The sequence below is a fragment of the Odontesthes bonariensis genome, chromosome 19 (genome assembly GCF_027942865.1).
Source record: "Odontesthes bonariensis isolate fOdoBon6 chromosome 19, fOdoBon6.hap1, whole genome shotgun sequence".
NCBI classification, from domain to species: Eukaryota; Metazoa; Chordata; class Actinopteri; order Atheriniformes; family Atherinopsidae; genus Odontesthes; species Odontesthes bonariensis.
The window spans coordinates 10,374,378-10,381,858 of NC_134524.1; positions in this window are offsets into that span (position 1 = coordinate 10,374,378).

Consider the following 7,481-nt stretch of genomic DNA (forward strand, 5'->3'; position numbering starts at 1 on the left):
ATTCTGTCCATAAAATTTATGAACAGAATCGGTGACAAAGGGCAGCCCTCACAGTCCAGTCCCCACCGGAAACATGTCCGACTTACTGCCGGTGATGCGGACCAAACTCTGACACCGTCATACAGAGACCTAGCATCCCGTATCAAGGGGTCCGGCACTCCATACTCCCGGAGCACCCCCCACAGGACTCCCCGAGGGACACGGTCGAACGCCTTCTCCAGGACCCTGCTGAGGGTATAGAGCTGGTCCACTGTTCCACGGCCAGGACAAAAACTACACTGCACCTCCTGGATCCAAGGTTCGACTATCCGACGGATCCACCTCTCCAGTATCCCCAAATAGACCTTACCAGGGAGGCTGAGGAGTGTGACCCCCCTGTAATTGGAACACATCCTCTGGTCCAAAGGTCCAAAAACAGTCCAAAAACCACAAATATCAAACCTTCACAGGCAAAAATTCTCCTGATTGAGGAGATTAAACGATTACAACTATTACAAGAGAAAGGGGAAAATAATTGACTACAAGCTAAAAGAAAAATTGTAGTTTTTTTTATTTTCCCTTTGGTGAAAGAAGTGGTAGTGTCAACTATTTTAGGCCAATGTTTCTCTTTAAATACAGGAGAGCCTGTGTATGTGAAAGAGAAGTGCACAAAACATGATTAGAGTGATCTATTCTTAAAAGATAAGTCCCAGCACAGATAGTAAATAAGATTAAAAGTCATGTACTGCAGAGAAAGGTGTCTTTGTGTTTTAGCCTCTTCTTTGGCCAATACACGTGCATGCAGAAAGAATGCAGTGAACAAGAGCAAATAACCATAAACTTCCATCTCACCTTTACTCTTCAGTCTCTGGAAGGAAACAACTCCACCGGCTTCGTGTCCGGTGAAGGAGATTTCTGTGTGAAAAGGTCCCTGTCTTCCTTTTTAAAGGCTCCACACTTAGCTTTAACTTTCTCTTTCTGTGTCCTGTCTATAACAGCGGCTCCTAATTGGACGACAGACATCCACCACCTCTAGGAAGCACGTTTTTCAAGAGTTTCAAGAGAGTCACCGGTGCCAAACTCCTTCACATTGCGTCTTTCTCTGCTCATGCTACATTTAAAAATGACACAAACTGTGAATGTTACTCTAACATTTGACAGAAAACAGTTTTATAAAAGCATGTGCATGTCCTAAGGCAGTGTATGTGCAGTATGACCTAAATAAAGGAATAAACCGACAAAAAAAGAAAGAATGTATCTATATGGCATGAACATTTCATGCTGTAAACACACCCACAGGTCTTAAAAGTCTTTGAACAGGTCTTAGAATAAAATAATGACTACAGATTAACAACAGCACATGATTTATTACACCATGTCATTCATTTAACAACTCTAAGCCAAAGTGCAGGAGAAAGGTGTGGAAAACTAAGCGTGTCGGGTGGTGACACAATACTCGGCGTGTAAAAAAAGCTCGACAACGCCACCTGGGGGTACCTAAACCCCAAGAACTCCACTTTGGGACACTTAAGGTAACTCAGGTAGGACAGACGTGATTTTCAGTACACAAATATATTTCATTTAATCCTTTAAAAGCTAAGTGACAACTGAAAATGAACAACAAAAACAGCTGGCGATAAGCATCCTCCAAAGGACTGCACCGAGACAAACAATAAAAACTCAGTTTCCAGTTAGGCCACTCAGGCTCCCAGTAGTTCGATTCCGTGGAATTGTTAATCCACCTGCATAACGATCCCGTTTATAGTTCTTTTTATAAAGCTCTGGGTTCTGCTAACCTCTGAAGCATTTGTGCAATGACGTCATGTGCACGCTTCGTATTTTGGCTCAGGATGTTTCCAACATGGCGTCGAGGCAGAAGCGCTCCAAAGTTTGGTGTTTAAAGTGCCAAGCAGTGCCTTGCATGACCCTGACAAATAAAAAAAAAATGTTTGGAACAACCATAGCCAAATTGCAAGGTCAAAGCGCACGAGACAAAGCATCTGCCAAAACATTCTCTGACCCATTTTTAATGGCAGATCTTGAGGCTGTACTCCTGAATGATTAAAGCCCACCGCATAAGTCGCTGATTTTGATTGTACATCCTGGAAAGAAAGTGGATTATGATCTGTGAAGATGGTGATGGGTTCCACACTCAAGCCCAGATAAACCTCAAAGTGGTGCAATGCCAAGAGCAATGCAAGTGTTTCAATAGTAGAATACCTACTTTGATGAAGACTGAACTTCCATGAGAACTAACTCACAGGATGATCTATGCAATACTTACCTTCCTGCAGAAGCACAGCCCTTACCCCAACTGCACTGGCATCTATCTCCAGTTTAAATGACAGGTTGAAATTTTGGGCGGAAAGAACAGGAGAACAAGAAAGCAATCCTTTAAAGTAATACTATGTAACATTTCTACCTTAAAATAACAGTTTGAAAAAAATTGTGCGGCTAGAATGAGTTTTAATATTACGATTGGCCTGTCTCCTATGCCCTTCGGGGGTCTGAGTTGGAATAACTGCGCTATGTAACTTTGCTGGACCGGGCCAGGAGCTAAGCGGAAGTAGTTCGACTTGCTTTCTGGCACACCTACTGCAAAAACAAATAGACCCCTCTGACACTCCCAGGTATAAGGCTAAGCTAGCGCAATATTGTCAGTACGATCATCATGGCAGAGGCACCGAAAAAAACAGAAGAAGACGTTGACTGATGAAGCAAGGAAGAGAAAGAGATTTACGACAGTGTCTTAACCGTACATTACCTCCAAGCCTGTAGGGGGAGCTCCATGATGGGCTTTTTGAGAAGTTACATGCTTTAAAGGGACACTATGTAATAAATTAAGTCATTTATTAGCTCAAATCAACATATTCATTCATAAGTTAGTCCTCATTGGTGTAAAATGATCTCTGTCAAAAATCTCACTTATCCTCCTGAGTGAAGAATAACTTGTCTGTATCTACATAGAGCAGGTAAGCTCTATGGAGGCTGCCATGTCCTTCCGGTCTATGAAAAATGACGAAGTGCCGAGAGGGACATAAAGCACTTCGAATCGCGATTTCTCCACCAGGCCTACAAGCAGAAATGACGTCATTGTGACGTCATTTCCGCCAAATGGCTTATTACAGCCGCTAATGCTAAATAGATTTTATTCCTTGGCACATATGTCTTTGTGTTCATTAGCTTTCTTTTTGTAAGTGCATCACCTTCTTCTTTTTATTATTATTCCTATGCTCCCCCTGGATATCTTCTTTTTGGCGTTATGCTCACATTTGTAAACTGTTATTTTGTTGATTTACTAATAAAGTTTAAAAAAAAAAAAAGCTAAATAGATTTTATCTCATAAATGATCCCACTAATAATGCATTGATTGTTACCAAACTTCTGCCGTAGTACACTTAGGCTCTTAACTCACAAAACGAGGCATTAGAAAGTTTGTAAGTTTACCGGGAGTTTATTTACCGCTGCTAATGCTTCTATTGCTAACGCAGGCTAATGCTAACGCTGCGTCGACGTCACTTCCGGTAACTCCCGGAATATGACTAATTGCATTGCTTGCACACCAAAGGAGATGTTATGTTATCTGACATGTTATCTGTCATCTGTATTCATAGTGTTGTTGTATGTGTGTTACAGTTGCAGCTCACATTTAAAAACGTGAAGCGCTAGAGAGCAAATTCATTCAACTTTGCAAAATAAAATTGCACCACTAGATGGGGGAAGAAATTACATAGTGTCCCTTTAAGGTTCTCAAATGCATGCTGGCATTTATCAGACCAAATAAAAGGTGTAGGAGGACTGGTCAAAGCAGTTAAAGGGACCGTCGAAAAGTTCTTACAAGATGGATCTTTGCGTATGACCAACTCCTCATCAGTAGAAAATGAAGCCACACGGGCTGTAGATGAAACTGAGTCAACCTGACTTTTAGAGGCTTGACCATTTTCTCTTGAGTGATAAAGTTTCATCATGTTAATATGACAGAGTCTAGTCTTGCAGCGACGGTCAGGAGTCTGGACAACATAATTTGTCTCACTAACCTTCTTTTCCACCACATATGGTCCAGAAAACAAACCTAGTTTCCAGAGAAGAACCGAGGATGGGCAGCAAGACTAAAACCTTATCATCTGGGTGAAACTCACAAGCCACTGCTTTCCGGTCATAATGCTTTTTCATTTTAACCTGTTTTGAGGTCAAAGTATCCTGAGCAAGAGAACAAGCTTCCTGAAGGCGCTCTCTCATTTTTGTAACATACTCTGGGATACTCTTAACTGTTTTAGAAGGTGAGACAAGCTTGTCTTTAAGGACATTGGTTTCCACTCTTAGACCTTGGTAAGGGACCTACGCAGTCAACTATTACCCTTCCAAATGGTTCACCTGTTACTGGAAAACATCAGATTTGAGTCCTGGCCAAAAGTAGTGTTTGAGAATTTTGTTATAGGTTTTATTTATGCCCAAATGCCCTGACAGTGGATGATCCTGTGCTAAAGCTAGCACCTGCATACGGTACACTGTTGGCACAACCACCTGATAAACAGCATTCCAGTCTTCCAAGTTGCCACCAGCCCAGCGACACAACAGGAGACCCTTATCCTCCACATATACCACCTTCTTCCCTTTGGCTTCCTCCTGGGTAAGAATAGAAGAACAACATTTCACTAGGGTCAAGTCTTGTGTCAGGAGTATCCAAAACCTCAGGCATAGGCAACACCTTTCCACCAGCCAAGTCGTTCCCCAAAATGAGGTCAACCCCTCTTATGGGCAAAGTGGGAAGAACAGCAACTCTTCAAAAACCACTCACAAGATGTGAGCTAATGTGAATATTATGCAAAGGTGCAGACACAAAAGACATTCCAGTACCTTGGATGACAACACTGAGATGACGTGACCGATAAAGGCAAAATACCCTCTCGGGTAATAGATTGGAACCACCTGTGTCCCTCAGTATTGTGACTGGTTGGTTATCCTTTGGATCACCTGTTAAAGAAACAAACCCCTGAGTAACAAAGGGCTTGAAACTGGGATCTAGTTCATTCTCAGACATCTGGGCAATAGGGTTTGATGCATTTTTTAGCAAACCCATGCCCTTTGTTTGTGTTGACGAAGCTTTATTTTTCAATGAGAGGCAGTCAGCAATGACATGACCTTTTTTATGGCAGTAAAAGCACTCCCGTACCTCCCGTGAAGGAAGTGGCTGCTTATCCCTGGCCTCTACCTGACCAGGTTCAGCTTTCTGTGGACGGGTGGTTAAAACCTTATCTGAACGAGGTGTAGATACAAACACATTTTTGTGTGTCAACATGAACTCGTCAGCCAAGATCGCTGCTTTTGACAATGAGGCACCTTTTGCTCATTCAAGAAAACCACCATTTTCTCAAGCAATGTATTGTTGAAATCTTCCAGCAAGATTAACTGGCGAAGGGATTCAAAGTTTCCCTTGACTTCATTAGCAGCACACCATTTATCAAATAAGACTCCTTTCTCTCGTGCAAACTCCACATAAGTTTGACCACTAGACCTCTTATGATTCCTAAACTTGTGCCTGTAGGCCTCCGACACAAGCTCATAAGGACGCAATATGGACTGTTTCAGTCCATCATAATCCATGCCATCCTCTGTTGACAGAGATGATGCAACCTCTTGTGCTTTACCCATTAGCTTGCATTGCAGTAGCACAGCCCACATCTCCTTTGGCCATTCTACAGCCGTTGCGATCCTTTCAAAGGCATTGAAGTAGGAATCAACTTCTGACTCTCTAAATGGTGGCATCAAAGCTATATTTTTGCTGACATCAAACGTGCTTTTACTTGGCAAGACTGCCACCGATTCAGAAGGAACAAATTAACCTGGTAATGACTTGTTTTGCGAAACCCTCATAGCTTCCACTTCAAGCTGTTTTAATTAATCTCCTCCTCAGCTTCAATTTCCAGCTTCCGAATCTCAAATTTGAGATCAAACTCAGCACCATCTCCCCTTTCATGGGATCTAACTGAAGGCGAGCAAGCCGAACCTTAAGCCTGACATTACCACTGATTTCTGGTGGAGTTGCCACAGCAGCAGCTCCTTCCTCCTTCGAAGGGGAGACCCCTGCTTCAGCAGGAGAAACATCATCACAAACATCTAGATCGGTTCTACTTGAGTCCCCTAAGATTTTCAGCTCAACCAGTTTTTTGCAAAACAATATTCTTAATTTCATGTTTAGCAACATGCTTTTTCACAGGAATATCAAAATGTTCTGCAATGCACAACAAGTCATCTTTACGACACAATTTCAACCTTCTCATAACTAGGAGCCTGAATGAACTCCTTTAAGTCAAAGCTCATTTTCAAACAATTTACAAAGATCTTTCAATTACTGTCTGTGGTTGTCTTCAGGGTGAACAGGCTGTTGGGTTGTGCCAAATCAAAGAAATAAATAAAACAAAATAGAGCCTAACTGTCACCTAAACTAAGCAGGTGTTTATTTCCTCCAGACGACTCAGTACGTCTGCTGGACTTTGTCCTTGTTTCTGCTCTTCAGAGGCTGATGCTCATTGTGAAATCACCACGTTTGACTTGTTTTTCTCTCTGAGGAAACAAAGAGGGACAGAACAACTTTATCAGTCAACGATCGGACTTCCACACCTGTTCCATGGAATGGCTCGTTAATTACCAGAAACAGGAACTCAGTCCTACCCGAGGCTAAGGTGGTTCGTTTAATTAGTGTAGACATTCTTGCTCTTTCATACATGTACATGATATTAATCAATAAACTGTCAAAAGCTGCTACAGAAAACGTTTGAAAGCTCACTAAACCAACTGTGATAGATCTATGCTTTTGCTGTGATATGCAGCCTGACTACATACAGTAGCCTTGGCAATCTGTCGCGGCATCCGAGCGCTCTTCCTCAGCTTTGCTCAGGCTGCAAACCTGGCTGCTCAACACCAGGACGCAGGAGAGACTAACACATTTGGCCATTATGAACGCTCACAGTGACCTTATGGATGAAAGTCTCGACCCTGCTTAAAATGTTCATCAGTAGGTCAACTGAGAGAAGGTCCACTTTTGGAAATGCACGAAAGCCCTGAGACATGAGCGCAGACTTTTCTTTTTTTCATTTGTGGTGTATTTTATCTGCTCTGCCTGGGTATGTTAAGTATCGCTGCTGAATAGACGACACATTCAAGGGTACAAATAATGCCGTTATGTTCCTTAAATGGCTTGATTTAGTGATCAAAGTTTCATTTTCTTAACAATAAAGATGCCGTGTTCATCCATTCCAGTTCTCTTATAACTGCAAGCTGTTATAAAATAACTTCAAATCAAATCCTTAATCATTGATAAGTGTGGGTGCTTGCCCCGCCCCTCCCAACATAAACCCCACCCCCCCTCAGAAAATAGTTCTGACGTCCATGGTCCTGGTGGAGTCCAGTGTGCATCAGACATCAGTCTGACTTTTTGTGGAACCAAATGGCCCGTAGCAACATACTCCTAAAGCTGCTCCCACAGGACTCCGTCATAAGTC